Consider the following 18,676-nt stretch of genomic DNA (forward strand, 5'->3'; position numbering starts at 1 on the left):
GGTTGATAATATTTCTGCTAATCGACCTCGAGGTAAGGGATGTGAACATCACTAACGTCAAAACTGCACCTTTTCCAGAACCGCCAGTACTGGTACTTTACAGAAGGTGGACTCAGTAGTGATTTATATAAGAATCAATCATCTTTTATAGCTTTTGTTTTATTGTAATGTTTCAGATTTCTTCCATTTCCATTTGACCTTGTCAAGGCTGAGATATTGAAGTACCCGAAGGCAAGACTAGCCTGGGTACAGGAAGAACACAAGAATATGGAGCTTGGTTCTATGTAGAACCTCGATGCGCACAGTGTTTGAAGAAAATAGCATCAACTGATAGGGCTATGGAAAAAATGGCAAACAAGAAAATAGAGTAAGATAATATTTTATGAGAAGTAACATAAACAATGCTTGGAATTGGATTTTGTACATTCACAAAATCTGGTTTTAAGTTTGAATAGTGTCTCTGCAAGTGTTCAAGTACTTTCATGTTGAACTCTTTTTACAATATGATGGAAGCCATTAAAGCCTAGGACAATGATCTGCTGATTGTTGGAGACATTTTGTTCAAAATAAGTTTTAATAATGAAATAGATGAATATCATTTGATTTGAATAAAAAGAGTTTCCTTTCTAAGATATTTAAAAGTATGCCAGTAATGTCTAGGTGATGATAATCTATTCAGATAAATAGTAGAACTGGTGTTATGGAATCAATCGAATTTAAGTAAACTATATTGAATTTCATTGCCATTTTTAGTTGTTCAACAAAAAGTACCTCAAATTGATAAAAGATAGTACCCTCTTTTTACATTCACGACAGTTTCAAGGTTTGCAAATGGAGTTGGTCACAGTAGAAGAGAAAATACAGTAATTGTAGATTGGTCTAACATTAAGATCATATTTGTGAGAAGCCCGCCCTCATAGCTCAGTAGGTAGAGCGTTGGTCTATGGATCGCGGGGTCGTGAGTTCGATCCTCGGGCGGGGCTTATGTTCTCCGTGACTATTTGATAAACGACATTGTGTCTGAAATCATTAGTCCTCCACCTCTGTTTCATGTGGGGAAGTTGGCAATTACTTGCAGAGAACAGGTTTGTACTGGTACAGAATCCAGGAACACTGGTTAGATTAACTGCCCGCCATTACATGACTGAAATACTGTTGAAAAACGGTGTTAAACCCAAAACAAAACATTTGTGAGAAATACATGAAAATACATCCTGAAAGTATTTGTTATTTGCAGATATATTGGCCGCTACCCATCAGCCGCTACTGCTACAGGAAACAAGAGCAAGCACTTGTGGGAGTTTGCCGAATTCATGAAGCATGCCATGCAGATGAACTAGATTGAAAAAAAAAACAGACTAGATTTTAACTGAAAAAAGGAAATGGAATCCCTTTAGATTCAATATATGTACATTTTCGTAGACTGAATGGATTCACTTAGTTCAATTTGATATCATCTAAAGCAGAAAGTTTCAGTTGTACATAATATGGACACAAGAAACAGTTTTCACTGAAAAAACAGGAAAGTTTTTCGCAATTTCGTTAGCTTTCCTATAGAGCAAATTCTTTGATATGGATTGATTTTAATGTTTTTTAGACTACTACTAAGGGATTTCTTTGCTCATCAGAATGAATACACATCCGAGTGATAATAATAAGTATTGTGACTTCAGGAAGGAAATAATTGTGTCAATTATTTATCTATATGATATTTTATTGCCTCGTTAACAGTGTTTATTGTTGCTTTGTTGAAATGGCACGGTCATCCAATCTTTTTCTCATTTATAAAATCTGTACATGAATTTGTTGTGTAACATATGGCCATGTAACGTTAATGTATTGTCCCAGTTGTAACCGTTATATGTGATCAGAATGATAAAACCGGTTTCATAAGAAAAAAAGACCTCCAAGGGGCTTTTGCCTGTGTTATTGTTAAAGATAGTGCGAGTAGTTACTAGAAAGTGATCAGGGATTTATTGTGTGAGTGAGTAAATGTGAACTTTCTACTGTTTAGAATGCTTCCTTCAAGTTATTTAAAGTTTCTGCTTAAACTGCTTGTATGTTCTGTTCTGTAAGTTATTTTTGCATAATCTGGAGATTTAGAGGTTAGGGTGTAAAAAAGTAGATATGAGCCGCGCCATGAGAAAACCAACATAGTGGGTATGCGACCAGCAAGGATCCAGACCAGCCTGCGCATCCGCGCAGTCTGGTTAGGATCCATGCTGTTCGCTTTCAAAGCCTATTACAATTATAGAAACTGTTAGCGAACAGCATGGATCCTGACCAGACTGCGCGGATGCGCAGGCTGGTCTGGATCCATGCTGGTTGCAAACCCACTATGTTGGTTTTCTCATGGCGCAGCTCATATGTTATTTTTAGATACTAAAGGCAGTGCCTAATTGTTGTTACTGGACACAGAGTGTAAGATATGATACAGCATTATAGCAGATACATGTAGAGCTTAAAACAAGTGTTAAATATTTTAACTGTTTTAAATAAGTGGTATTAAATTGTAGAATATAGTCACATAAATATCTGATAAATATCTAAATGCATTTAGTGGAGTTGGTTCTAGTATTTAATACTAGTGCTATTTTTTTTATCATTATTTCAAGTTATAAAGATCTGACATTTTATATTTCACAAGAATCTTTACATTTTGGACTAAATCATGACAAGCTTTTTGAATGTTTTTGTAAATATAAAAACTGTTGATAAAATGTGTCATTACTGTATTTGACTTGTTTTGTACACAATATGTGTCTAGATGGCTTATAAGACAGAGCTAATTATTCAAAATTTTAAAATAACTTTCTAGTGGTTTTATTACTTAAAATACAACAACTTAATGCAAATTGCATAAAAAGTCCATATACTTATACTGGAAACAGGTGCATGTATTTTCGTTGGCTGTTTTAGGGCGGCATCTAAAGCGTTTTTGTTTGAAGACATATTTACTGTGAAAATTTTAGTTATTTATGGTATTTGAATTAGATTTCTAGATTGTTTAAATAGTGATGGAGAAATCTATTCTAGACATTATTTTAGACAAGATTGTCGAGTAAAGATTTATTTGTTTTGTAGAGTTCTGAGTACTATCGGATCATTTACCTTTATAAAATTTTGTACAAGTCAACACACTTTTGTCGCACAAAACTTTTTTCACAAACAGTCTGACATCTATCATTTTATTTATTTCCATAGATTTTAATACTGTTGCTGCACAGCTATTTGTTTTATTCTTTATAGTGTATTTGCTTTATATCACCTAGCCTTTAAAGAGTGCATCACTTTCAAATTTCTGATTTGCAGTGAGACAAATTATGTTGAATTTGCTTTGGATATTTCATACAGGATATGCTTTGTGCCAAAACACTGTTACGGCTAACACACATTGTTACAGAGAACTGGCAACAATGATATTTAAATTTGAACAAGCAAGAGGTGAAAAATGAAGTGATTATAGAATGTGTTCTTAAAGAGAAAGTTAGCTTGTTGTATGTTGCAAGAGTTTATTTATTATACTGGAGAGTTTGACTGTCTAGATATTAGCTTATCCAGTACTGAAAAACAAACTATTTAAAATATTAAATTTGACTTGATACGTTTCTGACATGATATATACTTTCAGATGTACCAGTAATTTAAATCTGAATTTCATACAGACTCTTTGATGTACATACACTGATTGCTATTTATTGCAATTTTAGATAAGATAATAAAATTTCTTCCATGTTCTCCTCTTTTTCTCTTCTTTAAAATGCCAATTCTCAGGAAAGATTTTTGTGTTTGTAAAGTGTTGTCAAGAGGGATCTTGATATATCATGCTGTGTGACTGCCATTGACCAAGAACGAGACACCAGTCAGCAAAGTAAACCATTTCCGAGCAGTTTTCCATTCTAGCTATTATTAGTCCCCTACTGGTTGAAAACCAGTTTCGGGGACTGTAGGAATCCGCTTTTCCGTCATTTCATCCCTCGGCAATTTCGTGTCCGGTCCATAACTCTGTCATCCATGAAGGGATTTTAATATTACTTGGCACAAATGTTCCCCATGATAAGACTGCATGTCATGCGCAAAACTCAGGCCACTAGCTCAAAGGTCAAGGTCACAATTGGAGGTCAAAGGTCAACAGGGTTTTTAGCTCTACTTTTCGAAGAAAATGCAGAGCTATTGCACTCGCTCCGGCGTCGGCGTCACTGTTGGTTAAAAGTTTTTGATCAAGTCAAATATCTCTGTTACTATCAAAGCTATTGACTTGAAACTTAAAACAGTTATTTACTATCAAAGTCTACACCAGGAGAAACAATCTCCTTAACTCTGGTTTGAATTTTCACAGAATTATGCCCCTTTTTAATTTAGAATTTTTGGTTAAAGTTTTTGATAAAGTCAAATATCTCTGTTACTATCAAAGCTATTGACTTGAAACTTAAAGTAGTTATTTACTATCAAAGTCTACACCAGGAGAAACAATCCCCATAACTCTGATTTGAATTTTGACAGAATTATGCCCCTTTTTAACTTAGAAATTTTGTTAAAATTTTTGGTATACTCAAATATCTGTTACTATTAAAGCTTTTGACTTGAAACTCAAAATAGTTATTTACTTTCAAAATCTTCACCAGGAGACACAATTCCTATAACTCTGGTTTGAATTTTGACAGAATTATGCCCCTTTTTATCTTAGAATTTTTAGTTTTTGATAAAGTCAAATATCTCTGTTACTATCAAAGCTTTTGACTTGAAACTTAAAATACTATTTATCATCAAAGTCTACACCAGGAGAAACAATCCCAATAACTCTGATTTGAATTTTGACAGAATTATGCCCCTTTTAACTTAGATTTTTTAGCTCTTCTGAGCACAAAGTGCTCAAAGGTGAGCTTTTGTGATCGCCCTGTGTCCGTCGTCCGTCCTTCCTTCGTCAACAATTTGACTGTTAACACTAGAGGTTACAATTTTGGCCAAATCTTGATGAAACTTGGTCAGAATGTTACCCTGAATAAAATCTTGGACGAGTTCGATATTAGGTCATCTGGGATCAAAAACTAGGTCAACAGTCAAATCAAAGGAAAAGCTTGTTAACACTAAGGTCACAATTTTGGCCCAATCATAATGAAACTATGGTCAGTAGTTACCCTCAATAAAAATCTTGGACGAGTTCGATATTGGGTCATCTGGATAAAAAACTAGGTCACCAGGTCAAATCAAAGGAAAAGCTTGTTAACACTCTAGAGGTCACAATTTTGGCCCAATCTTAATGAAACTTTGTCAGGATGTTACTCTCATAAAATCTGGACAGTTTGATATTGGGTCATCTGGGTCAAAAACTAGGTCACCAGGTCAAATCAGAGGAAAAGCTTGTTAACATTCTAGAGGTCACAATTTTGGCCCAATCTTAATGAAACTTGGTCAAAATATTACTCTCAATAAAATCTTGGACGAGTTCGATATTGGGTCATCTGTTCCAAAACTAGGTCACCAGGTCAAATCAAAGGAAAAGCTTGTTAACACTCTAGAGGTCCCAATTTTGGCCCAATCTTAATGAAACTTAGAATGTTATCCTCAATAAAATCTTGGACGAGTTCGATATTGGGTCATCTGGGGTCAAAAACTAGGTCACTAGGTCAAATCAAAGGAAAAGCTTGTTAACAATCTAAAGGTCACAATTTTGACCCAATCTTAATGAAACTTGGTCAGAATGTTACCCTCAATAAAATCTTGGACGAGTTCGATATTGGGTCATCTAGGGTCAAAAACTAGGTCACCAGGTCAAATCAAAGGAAAAGCTTGTTAACACTCTAGAGGTCACAATTTTGGCCCAATCTTAATGGAACTTGGTCAGAATGTTATCCTCAATAAAATCTTGGACGAATTTAATATTGGGTCATCTGGGGTCAAAAACTAGGTCACCAGGTCAGATCAAAGGAAAAGCTTTTTAACACTGTAGAGGCCACATTTATGACTGTATCTTATGAATCTTGGTCAGAATGTTAATCTTGATGGTCTCAAGGTCCAGTTTGAATCAGGGTCATATAGGATCAAAAACTAGGTCACCAGGTCAAATCAAAGGAAAAGCTAGTTAACAATGTAGAGGCCACATTTATGACCATATCTTAATGAAACTTGGTAAGAATGTTAATCTTGATGATCTATAGGTCAAGTTCAAATCTGGGTCAGGTGGGGTCAAAAACTAGGTCACCAGGTCAAATCAAAGGAAAAGCTTGTTAACACTCTAGAGGCCACATTTATGATTATATCTTCATGAAACATGGTCAGAATGTTAATCTTGATGATCTTTAGGTCATGTTCGAATCTGGGTCATGTGGGGTCAAAAACTAGGGCACCGGGTCAAATCAAAGGAAAAGCTAGTTAACACTTTAGAGATCACATTTATGACCATATCTTTATGAAACTTGGTCAGAATGTTAATCTTGATGATCTTTAGGTCAATAGGTCAGGTGAGCGATACAGGGCCTTCATGGCCCTCTTGTTTGTTAAAATTTTTGATAAAGTCAAATATCTCTGTTACTATTAAAGCTTTTAACTTGAAACTCAAAATAGTTATTTACTATCAAAGTCTACACCAGGAGACACAATTCTCATAACTATAATTTGAATTTGAACAGAGCTATGCCCCTTTTTAACTTGGATTTTTTTTTTACTGGCAAAGCTCTAATTCAGAGTCAAGCACTGAGAAAAAGCGAGTGTGCTGTCTTACTGACAGCTCTTTGTTTTCCTGTCCGGTCCATAACTCTCCCATCCATGAAGGGACTTTAATATTACTTGGCACAAATGTACCTCATAATAAGACAATGTGTCATGCACAACATTCAGACCCCTAGCTCAAAGGTCGAGGTCACACTTAGCAGTCCAATGTTAACATAGCATGAACAGGGTCTGTTACGTGTCCGGTCCATAACTCTGACATTCATTAAGGGATTTTAATATCACATGGCACAAGTGTTCCCCATGATCAGATGACGTGTCATGTGCAAATCCCAGACCCCTAGCTCGAAGGTTAAGGTGACAATTGGGGGTCAAAGGTCAACAGAGTTGTTTTCCTGTCCGGTCCATAACTCTGCCATCCATGAAGGGATTTTAATATTACTTGTCACAAATGTTCCCCATGATGAGACAACTTGTCGTGCGCAAAACCTGGACCCTTAGCTCAAAGGTCAAGGTCATAATTGGAGGTCAAAGGTCAATAAGGTTTTTTTCCAGAACTCTGTCATCCATCAACGGATTACAATATTACTTGGCATAAATGTTCCCCATGATGAGACGACGTGTCATGCGCAACACCCAGGACCCTAGCTTAAAGGTCAAGGTCACACTGAGATCAAATGTCAATAGGTTTTTTTTCCTGTCTGGTCTATAACTTTGCCATGCAAAACAGGATTTAATTATCAGCTGGCACAAATATTCCCCTGGATGAGACAATGTCATGCTGAAAACCCGGGCCCAAGGTCTAATGTCAAGGTCACACTTAGAGACCAAAGGTCAGATACAAGAATGACTTTGTCTGGAGCATGTCTTCTTCTTGCATGGAGGGATTTTGATGTAACTTGGCACAAATGTTCACCTAAATAAGACCGATTGTCATTTGCAAGAACCAGGTCCCAAGGTCTAATGTCAATGTCACACTTAGAGACCAAAGGTCAGATACAAGAATGACTTTGTCCGGAGAATTTCTTCTTCATACATGATGGCATTTTGATGTAACTTGGACCAAAATGTTCACTACCATGAGGTACCCTCATTTTTAGAATTAAGTCCCTTTGTTGTTACTATAAATAGATTATATAGGAGAGATCTTGTTTGTATACAAATCCCTTGTATTTTCTATTTTTAGAACTGATAGGGCAATATTGGGTGGACAGACGCCGAGTGTCCATTTTTAGCTCACCTGTCACAAAGTGACAAGGTGAGCTTTTGTGATCGCGCAGTGTCCATCGTCCGTCCGTCCGTCCGTAAACTTTTTGCTTGTGACCACTCTAGAGGTCACATTTTTCATGGGATCTTTATGAAAATTGGTCAGAATGTTCATCTTGATGATATCTAGGTCAAGTTCGAAACTGGGTCACGTGCCTTCAAAAACTAGGTCAGTAGGTCTAAAAATAGAAAAACCTTGTGACCACTCTAGAGGTCACATTTTTCATGTGATCTTCATGAAAGTTGGTCAGAATGTTCATCTTGATGATATCTAGGTCAAGTTCGAAACTGGGTCACGTGCAGTCAAAAACAAGGTCAGTAGGTCTAAAAATAGAAAAACCTTGTGACCACTCTAGAGGTCACATTTTTCATGGGATCTTCATGAAAGTTGGTCAGAATGTTCATCTTGATGATATCTAGGTCAAGTTCGAAACTGGGTAACGTGCAGTCAAAAACTAGGTCAGTAGGTCTAAAAATAGAAAAACCTGTGACCACTCTAGAGGTCACACTTTTCATGGTTCCAGTTATTAGGCTATTATTGTTTTGTACATGATGAATGTAACAATTTACTAAAAGTTTCTTACACTAAATTTTATTAAATATTCATCTGTTGTGGCTGAAGCAGACTGTCATAAAGTACTGTCTGCATTTGTCAATGCATGTCGCATGATACTTATTCATTTATGTTTACAGAAATTCTAAGTCTCAATGTACATACTCATTGTTTCTGATCCTGAATGTCACGTTAAACTGGACAGGATTTACAGATCTCTTTATGATGTCATTCAAGAAGCAGTCTACATTAATACTTTCTGTGTTGCAGTCTTTACTTGGGCATAAGCCAGAATCGAAGAATTGGCCACTAAGTAAGTCGGCAAGGCCAATTTTAGCAGATTCTGAACACACTGGTCCCATCAATTGTAAAAAGCCGTCAAATTTCATCAAAGGATCATCAAAACCTGTAAAGCAATAAAATACAGTATCTATAGTTCCCACTCATTTATGTTGGCTTGATTATAAAGAAAGCTTAAATGTAACTTTACTCTCTCTCTCTCTCTCCATCATTTGGGAAATAAAACATGACAATTTCTACATGTGGAGAAGTTGTGACTCCAGCTGGTTATGAACATTATAAGCATCTCCGGACTGAGAAGAATAGTCCATTCCTTTCCTTGTTGTACCTTAACAGTTTTAGTTTGTAGATTTGTTACTGTGACTTTGAGGCCAGTAACATAAAAGCCAAATATATTTTAACTTCATCATATTGTATCAAGCACATGACTAAGTTATGCATACAAAAAAAATCCATAACCAAAATAGCCATCACTGTAGGGATAACGCATGTTTTTTTCGTGTTATAACATTCGCAGACTCCCGAGGAATTGGTTGGTACCCGAGCCCCGTAGGGATTACCGAGGGATTCTGAAGATGTTGTAACACGGAAAGAACATGCGCTAACGCTATTCTAGCATAAAACACATAAAAACCAAGTAAATGAATACATTGTCCCTCAAAGTCATTAAACTTCCATGAAATGCGCAGTAAAGTATACATAGTTTTTTCACATTGACGTAATTTCCTTTTTGAATTATCCATTTTGGGGCCGTAATATGTTTACGCTTTGCCACAGAACACGAATATATAAAAAGATGTTATAACAGTGTGTGAGCGCAAGAATCTCTCTGTTAACACATATTTTCTCTCCTGTTAAAACACCCCCCAAAAAGTGACAATAACAGCAATTCTATGCTAGAATATCATATGTAAATTTTTATGAATATCAAAATCTTGATAGATTTAAACTCTCTCATTAATATGTTAAAGATTTAAACACTAACCAGCACAAGGTGGAAATGTAAAATATTTTCCTCTAGGTGGATCCCATAAACCATATTTGCATGTATATAGACTGGCTGCTTCCTCCGCAAACATGTACCCATCTAAACACCAAACAGTACATTTCATCCCATAATCCCCTACCAGGTCACATGACAAATCTCCATAGAGAGGTGCTAAAGGTTCCGTACATGTCTGAGCTATTAAATGTAAAATAGAATTTTTTTTTTCAAATACTATGAAATCATTATTATTTGTGGTAGACTAATGTATGCAGATGTCTTCTTTGTGTCAAAGCCTGAAATCTACACAAATGAAAAACTAGGCACTACATTTTTATACTGCAGAATCATGCCCCCTGCATGTATGACCAAAGATGTTGTTTTCTGAGGTTTTAAGTTTAAGGTGAAGGTCATATTAGGGTCAAGGTCATCTATACAGAGATCATTCTGTAGGTCTTGCCACAAGGTTTGTTGAGTGTGTGCATGAACTAAATTGTATCATTTATGTGGGCTGTAAGACCAAAGAATGATGTTGTTTACTAAGGTTTAAAGTTTGAAGGTGAAGGTCAAATGAGGATGAGGTTCAAGGTTATAAATATATAAATCGGTCTGTAGGTTTTGCCACATGGATTGTTGAGTGTGAGTATGAACTAAATCAGGTCAATAATATGGGCTTTAAGCAATCTGGTTTGTATGGAGGGATGAAGGTCAAGGTCATCTATTTATAGGTCAGTTTGTAGATCTTGCCATGATGTTTTTTAAGTGTGAGTATGAACTAAATTGAGTCATTTATGAGGGCTGAAAAAACAAAACTGTTAAGGTTTTAAGTTTGAAGGTGAAGGTCATATGAGGGTCAAGGTCACTTATATATAGGTCAATTTGTTGGTCTTGCCAGAAGATTTTTTGAATGAGAGAATGAACTAAATTGGGTCATTTATGAGGGCTTTAGGGCCAAACATGTTGTTTATTAAGGATTTAAGTTTGAAGATGAAGCTCATATGAGAGTCAAGGTCATCTATATATAGGTCAGTTATTAGGTCTTGCCACAAGGATTGTTGAGTGTGAGTCTGAACTAAGTTGGGTCATTAATGTGAGCTGTAGAAAATGTGGATGGACTCATGGACAAACAGACAGTTCAATCTCTTATATGCCTGGGGGCATAATAAAATACCTTCCAAAGTTGAAATCCTTAATTTCATATCCCCACAAAATAATTGTTCTTGTCAAAAATAATCAAATTGTCCACTCACAAAATTAAACTATATAGTGTTCTTTGGAAAATAGACCACATGTCTCCTCATGCATTAGTACTGCTGATGTAGAGGTTCTTTTAAAGAAAAAAAGAACTTGGATGTAAAATATTTACTGAAGTCATAACGTAATAAGGGAGACAATTTATATAATAAGCAAGATAGAGTTGTGGTTCCAATTAATGTAGACCATTACCATACCGGTATCTCCTTCGCTTTTTAGCAGAAAAGAAATAATGTCAGTACTTACGTGTGACTATAACTCTGAAGTTGCACGAAGCTGAATTAGACTGTGCATCAAATGCTGTATATGTAACTGGATATTCACCAAAAGTGAAAATCTGCCCTGAAAAGTTGTTGCAAAAATATTTTCAGCAAGATATTTTCAATTTTTTCAATTTTTAACTTCAAACAATACACCAATTAATGCCAATATAACTGCACATTTGCCACCATTGGGATTAAGAATTGGTACATGAATTCAAGGACATAGGTGGCATTTTTCAGTAAAAAAATCCCAATAATAGAATTTGTTCAAACTTTGTATATGAACACTGTTAGAAACAGAATTATGAAAAAAATGGAAGGTCACTATGCTTGTTCAGGAGTTATCTGTCCTTGAATATGCAAATTTGAAGAAAAGTCCAGTTTTAAGGGCAGGTAACTCCTAAACAAGCACAGTGACCTATGATTGTTTTTGCATTTTTCTGTTTCTAACAGGAAAATGTGTTCATATACAAAGTTTGAACAAATTCTATTATTGGGAAATTTTTACCTCATCTCTCATACAAGAAACTGCAGCGAGTGTCTTTGAAACATTGAAATGGTAAGAACTAGTAGCTCATACTCTCTTTGGGCAAAAACAAATCAGAATACAGAACAGGCGACTGTACATAGCTACAGGTATGACTTAACAAGAAGAGAATCTCAGGTAGCATCAGTTTAGTAGTAACTTTACCTGGTTGATGAGTCTGTTTTATATCTACCACCCCAACATTATCTTTGAACTGTGGATCAGGCCAGCTGACCTCTGTGGAAAGGTCATCACCAAACATCACCTCTACAAGGTCATCAGGACAGAACACAACTTCAGGAGCAGTCTTATCTGTATAATTTATAGGAAAAATTCTCAGTACAAAATGTTTTGTGCTTTTTTCTTTGAGTATGGCACAAATATATAAACTAATAAGTTTAAAAATTAATTAATAATAATATGGATATAAGTTAGTTAGATGTCTTGAAATATCACCCCCTCGTTTCCCTGCATGTTGCAAAACATCATAAACATCTTTTCAATGTAAAGTTTACAAAATTTTGATATTACATATTTTTTTTAAATGAATCCAGTAATCACAAAATTTGAATTTAGCAAATGCTATTATTTTACTTTATGTGCAAATTCATCAAAACAAACCTGATGAAACACTGCAGTCTGCTGCTGATGATGAATGGGGACAATCTGTCTCAGGACAGGAGCTTGGTGTGATAGCAACCTCATGCTGCCTTGCACATGATTCAAACTCTACCCAGCTGACAACATCTCCTTGGTTACTGTTACATTTATAAATGTCAAGGTCATCTATGACTTTACTGTAAACACTGACCCCTGTCACTGCCCCTTCAATAGAACCTCCTCCATTCCCAGTGATTACCCTGAATCTGAAAAAGAAACATTCATAACTTGACCACCCAACTTCAATTTCTGTTGTTCTGGCTTTGTGTTCACATTCATGGTGTTACAACAATCATAATTTTGAAAAAAAAATTATCTTATACTAGTGCTCAATTTTTTGTGTAGCAGAAATTAATATTTTGATAATGAAATAGCATAAATTATACCTTTCTGATCAGAACAAAAACATCTTATCCTCTATCTACAATGCGAAATATTTTAAATGATTTTTTTTTTCTGAACAATGTTTGCAGCATACATATTTTAATAATTTACCTGCTTATCTTCTTTCCTGAACCATAGCCCTTGCTTTTATGTATAAGTACAGCATTGATGTAGACAGCCCACTCCCCATTGGCTGTTCCTGACCATGTGACACACACCTGATGCCATGATTGGTTGGATATACCAAGACTGACTACATGTTTGACTGCAGCTTCAGCTGGCCAGAAAGATACAAACAGTCTGTCTTTCTTTATCGACAGTAAAGTTTGTTCACTGAAATGTTGATTCAATAACAAAATACTTACATAATTTCAAACAAAAGTAACATATGGAATAAAATTCAGTTTATAATAAATACAGGATGATACATTAAATTACTTGTCAGTAAGTTTTTAAAAGAATATACAAATCAAACTTAAACAAGAATTGCTTGTTAAAAACATATGATTCCACCATGACCTTTTGGAGGCTTTGCATAAGTGTTTTTGTATGCTGTAACCTTGACCTTTGACTAACTGACCTCAAAAGTAGCTGTGACCCTCTACTGTCTCAGGAAGACATCCTATGAAGTTTTAAGATCAAAGGCCCAAGCATTCTCCAGATCTTGATTAGAATCAATTTTCAGTCTCAAGGTCACTGGTAACTTGACCTTTGACTCACAAGACAATAGGGGTTATCTACTACTTAACCACAACTAATTATCATAGGAAGTTTGACAACTGTAGAAATAAGAGTTCTTTAGTTTAGTTAATAAGCAGGAACCATTTTGATTCTAAGTTCATTGAGACCATGAATTTTGACCAATTGACCTTTATAACAATATGGGACTTCTACTGGCCACAAACAATCATCCTATAAGTACAAATGTAGGAGATATATGGTTCTCTAGTTACTGAGCAGAAACAATTTTCTGTCTCTAGGTCACACCTTGACCTACTGGCCCCTTAAAAACAGGCTTCCTGTAACGACATCAGAAAATTATCCTATGAAAACTGGCCACTGTAGGCCAAAGCATTCTGTGATCATTATTCTGTCTACCAACCGACCTACTGACCAATAGATAACAGATAACAGATAATGGGCAAACAAGAGCTGTCACTATTGGTGACAAAAGCCCCCGAAGCATGCCCAAGAATGCTACAGTTGTATGCGCAAAAAAATCACACATCATTTCATGACCTTGACCTCGACTTAAGAGGCCTAGGTCATAAGCGTGACACACCTTCTCAGTATGGTTAACATTTGTGTCAAATTATTTTTAAATCCCTTGATAAATGGCAGAGTTATGGACCAGACAAAAAACAATTTTGACTTTTTAAGTTTGACCTTGACCTTGGAGCTAGGGGTCTGGGTCTTGTGCATGACACCTCATCTCATTTTAGGAAACATTTATGCCACGTAATTTCAAAATCCCTTCATCAATGGCAATGTTATGGACTGGACAAGAAACAGATCATGTTAACCTTTAACCTCTAAGTGTGACCTTGGCCTTAGAGCTAGGGCTCTGGATCTTGCGCATGACATGTTGTCTCATTATAAGAAACATTTATGCCATGAAATTTCAAAATCCCTTGATGAATGGCAGAGTTATGGACTGGACACAAAACAGTCTCTGTTAACCTTTGACTTCTAAGCGTGACCTTGACTTTGGAGCTAGGGGTCTGGGTCTCATGCATGACACGTTGTCTCTTTATGGTAAACATTTATGCCAGGTTATTTCAAAATCCCTGCATGGATGGCAGAGTTATGGACTGGAGACGAAACAGACCTTGTTAACCTTTGACCTCTGTGACCTTGACCTTGGAGCTAGGGGTCTTGGTCTTGCGCATGACATGTCGTTTCATTATGGTGAACATTTATGCCAAGTTATTTTAAAATCCCTTTATGGACGGAAGAGTTACAGCCCAGACAGAAATTTACTGGACTCACGCATGCACTGATGGACAGGGCGGTTTTAATACGGGGGCATAAAAAATATACCACTCTTCTTCCAAGGGTGGGTGGCATAAAAATATTTATATTAACTGACCTGTGATCTTTGATGTGCAATATAATCTGATTAGCTTGCACAATTTTAAACCAGCAGCATACAGTCATTGCTGACAATTGTTCCGACACCAAATCTGTACTGCAGGAAACTGTTTTCTCTTTTCTTAGCATAATGTCAAAGTCTGGTGAGTTCTCTACAAAAAGAATATAACATCAGTTTCTAAAACTAAGACTTGTGTATCAATCATATACTGTTTATGTAAAATTTCATAAAAATAAAATACCTTGATAGTTGCTCTGTGCTTTATATAGCACACATTTCTTGATTCAAAGCAAGAGCTATTTTTCAACACGTGTCCCCTATGGTGGCCAGTCCAAAATTTCAGTCCCGAGGTCACTATGACCTTGCCTTCCAAACCCACTTATCCCCAGAAACGGGCATCAAAAGACCATAGGCTATCATCCATTGAAGTATAAAGGGAGTAAAACTACAGGTTTCTTAAGTTATTAATGGAAACTATTTTCCCGTCTTAAGGTCCGTTTGATCAAGATGTTTGACCTATTGACCCACACAACAATAGGGGTCATCTACTGACCAAAGGCAATCATCCTATAAGTTTGATGAATGTAGGCCAGGGTCCATTAGTTATTAATTGTAAACCTTTTTCAGTCTCAAGGTCCTTGTGACCTTAAACCCTTTGGCCAAATGACCCCCATTTACTCATTAAAAACCCAAAAAGAAAAAGCTAATGAAGTTTGATGGCTGTAGGCTACATTGTTCTTCAGTTATTTTTCAGTCTCCAGGTCATGGTGACCTTGACTTTTGATCTACTGACCCTAAAACAATAGGGTCATTTACTAATGGCAGGCAATCATCCTATGAGGTTTGAAGACTGTAGGCAAAAGAGTTATTCAGTTATTGTCCAAAACCAACTTTCAGTCAAGGTCACATGACCTAGACCTTTGGCCCCACAAGAAATAGGATCACCTAACTTACAAAATCATATAAGCTACACAGGTTCAGACTCCCTAACAACTATCCGAATTTCATTGAAGTCTTGGATTAATCTTTAAAAAATTTTATTGAAAACCTATATTTGGAACTATCTGAAAACCAAAGTTTGTTTACTTTAAGTCAATGATGAAGACTGAAAAAACCCTGTTATTTGAACAACAGAAATGGAAGAGGTCCAACTGTTTTACTTAATATTAATCATAGATAAATATTGAGCAGTACCTTTCTGACATCTTGGTCCATAAAATCTGGGTAAACATTGGCAGAGCACTTTTGAACCTGCTTCTACACATTTCCCACCATTCTTACACACGGTGTCATTGCACTGAGCCTCACTTTCATCACATATAAACACCAAGGTAACCTGCAAACAGTGACAGGTGAAGGTCAGACCTGCAGCTGTACATTTAACCTCCATTCAAGCAAGGATCAATTCACAAGGATTGACCTCTGTCTCACAATTATTAGAAATGTAACCTGTAAAATATAATTTTTTATAACTGAAAAGTTATTTTAACAGCTTCAAATTAAGAAGTAAAAAGTGATCTGAAAACCACGGTTGTATAAAAAAATGCCTTAGATAATTACACCCGTGCAATACACCTATTATAACAAGAGCTCGTAAACATGAAATGCCCCCCTTGATGCATTCAGTAATTGCACTGGAAAAGAAATTATTTTGGGCATTGTACACAAAATTCTACAGTTCTGGGGAAATGTAACCTTGACCTCTGACCTATTGACCATAAAATAAACAGAGGTAATTTGCTGGTCATGATTAACCTCCCTATTAAGTTTCATGATCCTAGGCCCAAGCGTTCTTGAGTTATCATGCGAAAACGTTTAACTGTTCTGGGTCAGTGTTTTACCTTTGACCTACTGACCTCAACTCAATAAGGGTCAATCTGCTGATCATGATCAACCTCCCTATCAGTTCATTATCCTAGGCCCAAGCTTTCAAGTTATCAAACCGGAAAATGTTTAACTGTTTCCGGGGCACTGTGGCCTTGACCTCTGACCTACTGAATCTCAAAATCAAAGGGGTCATCTACTGGTCATGACCAACCTCTCATCAACTTTTATGATCCTAGGCCGAAGTGTTCTCGAGTTATCATTCAGAAACCGTTTAATTGTTCGGGTCACTGTGACCTTGAAACCCCTGACCTACTGACCTTAAAATCAATATGGGTCCTCTGCTATCATGACCAACCTTTCTGTCAAAGTTCATGATCCAGGCCAAGCATTCCTTTAGTCATCATCCGGGTAACCGTTTAACTGTTCTGTTCACTGTGACCTCGACCTTTGACCTATTGACCTAAAAACCAATAGGTCATCTGCTGGTCATGACCAACCCTTTCCCGTCAATTTTCATGATCCTAGGCCCAAGCGTTCTTGAGTTATCATCTGGAAACCGTTTAACTGTTCTGGGTCACTGTGACCTCGACCTTTGACCTATTGACCTCAAAAGCAAAAGGGGTCATCTGCTGGTCAGGACCAATTTTCCTGTCAATATCATGATCCTAGACTTAAGCTTCTTTAGTTATCATCCGAAAAACCTTTAACTTTCTGGGTCACTGTGACCTCGACCTTTGACCTACGAAACCCCAAAAGCAATAGGTCATCTGCTGGGCAGGGCCAATTTTCCTGTCAATTTCATGATCCTAGACTTAAAGCTCCCTTTAGTTATCACCAGAAACCGTTTAATTTTCTGGGGCACTGTGACCTTTACCTTTTACCTACTGATCTCAAAATCAAAAGGGGTCATCTGCTGGTTTTGAGCAATATCTCTACAACTTTCATAATTCTAGCCCAAGCTTCTTGAGTTTTCATCCGGAAACAGATTGGTCTACATAAACCGACTGACTGACCCGAATCTGCAAAACAATAACCCCTCCTTCTTCGAAGGGGGGCAAAAAACTTTAATGTACCTGAAATTACAAAAAATCTATAGAAAAGGACTTTAATGAACTAGGTACAAGTCATTTGTAGCAATGTTTTATATGAAAGGATTTAATATTGTACCTAATTATAAGTCATCTGTAGCAATGATATTAATGGAAGGACTTTAATGTACCTGATTAAAAGTCATCCGTAGCAATGATGGAAATTCCATATTGGTTAAAAAAGACTTTTAAAGTACCTGATAATAAGCCCTCTATAGTAATGAAACATATGAAAAGACTTTTAAAATGTACCCTGGATTAAAAAGTCTTTTATAGCAATGATATCATATGAATGGGCTTTAATGTACCTGATTATAAGTCACTTGTAGCAATGATATCATATGAAAAGACTATCATATGAATGGACTTTAATGTACCTGATTATAAGTCATCTATAGCAATGATATCATATGAAAAGATTTAATGTACCTATTATAAGTCATCTGTAGCAATGATATCTATGAAATACTTTAATGTAACCAAAGCCTTTAAATGAAATAATTAAAACTTTAAACCAATTTTAAGCAAAACTACGCCAAATCCTGAAAAAAAACCGAATTTTCTTGTTACCGTAATGGTGCTTTTACCAGGCCTTTCTGTATCAAAAATTTTATCCGTTTAAAATAATTCTTATTATTTTAAAAAGAAATAATTACTGTTTAATTTTGGCGCATTCAAGCTTGGTTTTTTATAAGGGACCAACTAATTTGTATTTATTTCCTGTTTTCCGTAACAAGAAAAAAAATTAAAATTTGACCCTGGATTTGAATTGTGCAATGTACAATAAAAGAAAATGTTAAAAAGGGTTT

The 18,676-nt window shown here is 36.1% G+C and overlaps 1 protein-coding gene and 1 long non-coding RNA gene across 2 annotated transcripts in view; one reads left to right on the top strand and one right to left on the bottom strand.

Moving 5' to 3' along the window:
- Positions 1 to 18,676, bottom strand: part of LOC123563504 (ubiquitin conjugation factor E4 A-like) — a 316,583-nt gene that overhangs the window by 21,425 nt on the left and 276,482 nt on the right. The window lies entirely within an intron of this gene.
- LOC128551617 (uncharacterized) lies at positions 309 to 1,945 on the top strand. Its single transcript, XR_008368847.1, has 2 exons — positions 309 to 367; positions 1,238 to 1,945. It is a non-coding gene; the product is annotated as an uncharacterized LOC128551617 (long non-coding RNA).

This window comes from Mercenaria mercenaria, chromosome 2 (genome assembly GCF_021730395.1).
Source record: "Mercenaria mercenaria strain notata chromosome 2, MADL_Memer_1, whole genome shotgun sequence".
In the NCBI taxonomy this organism is placed as follows: domain Eukaryota; kingdom Metazoa; phylum Mollusca; class Bivalvia; order Venerida; family Veneridae; genus Mercenaria; species Mercenaria mercenaria.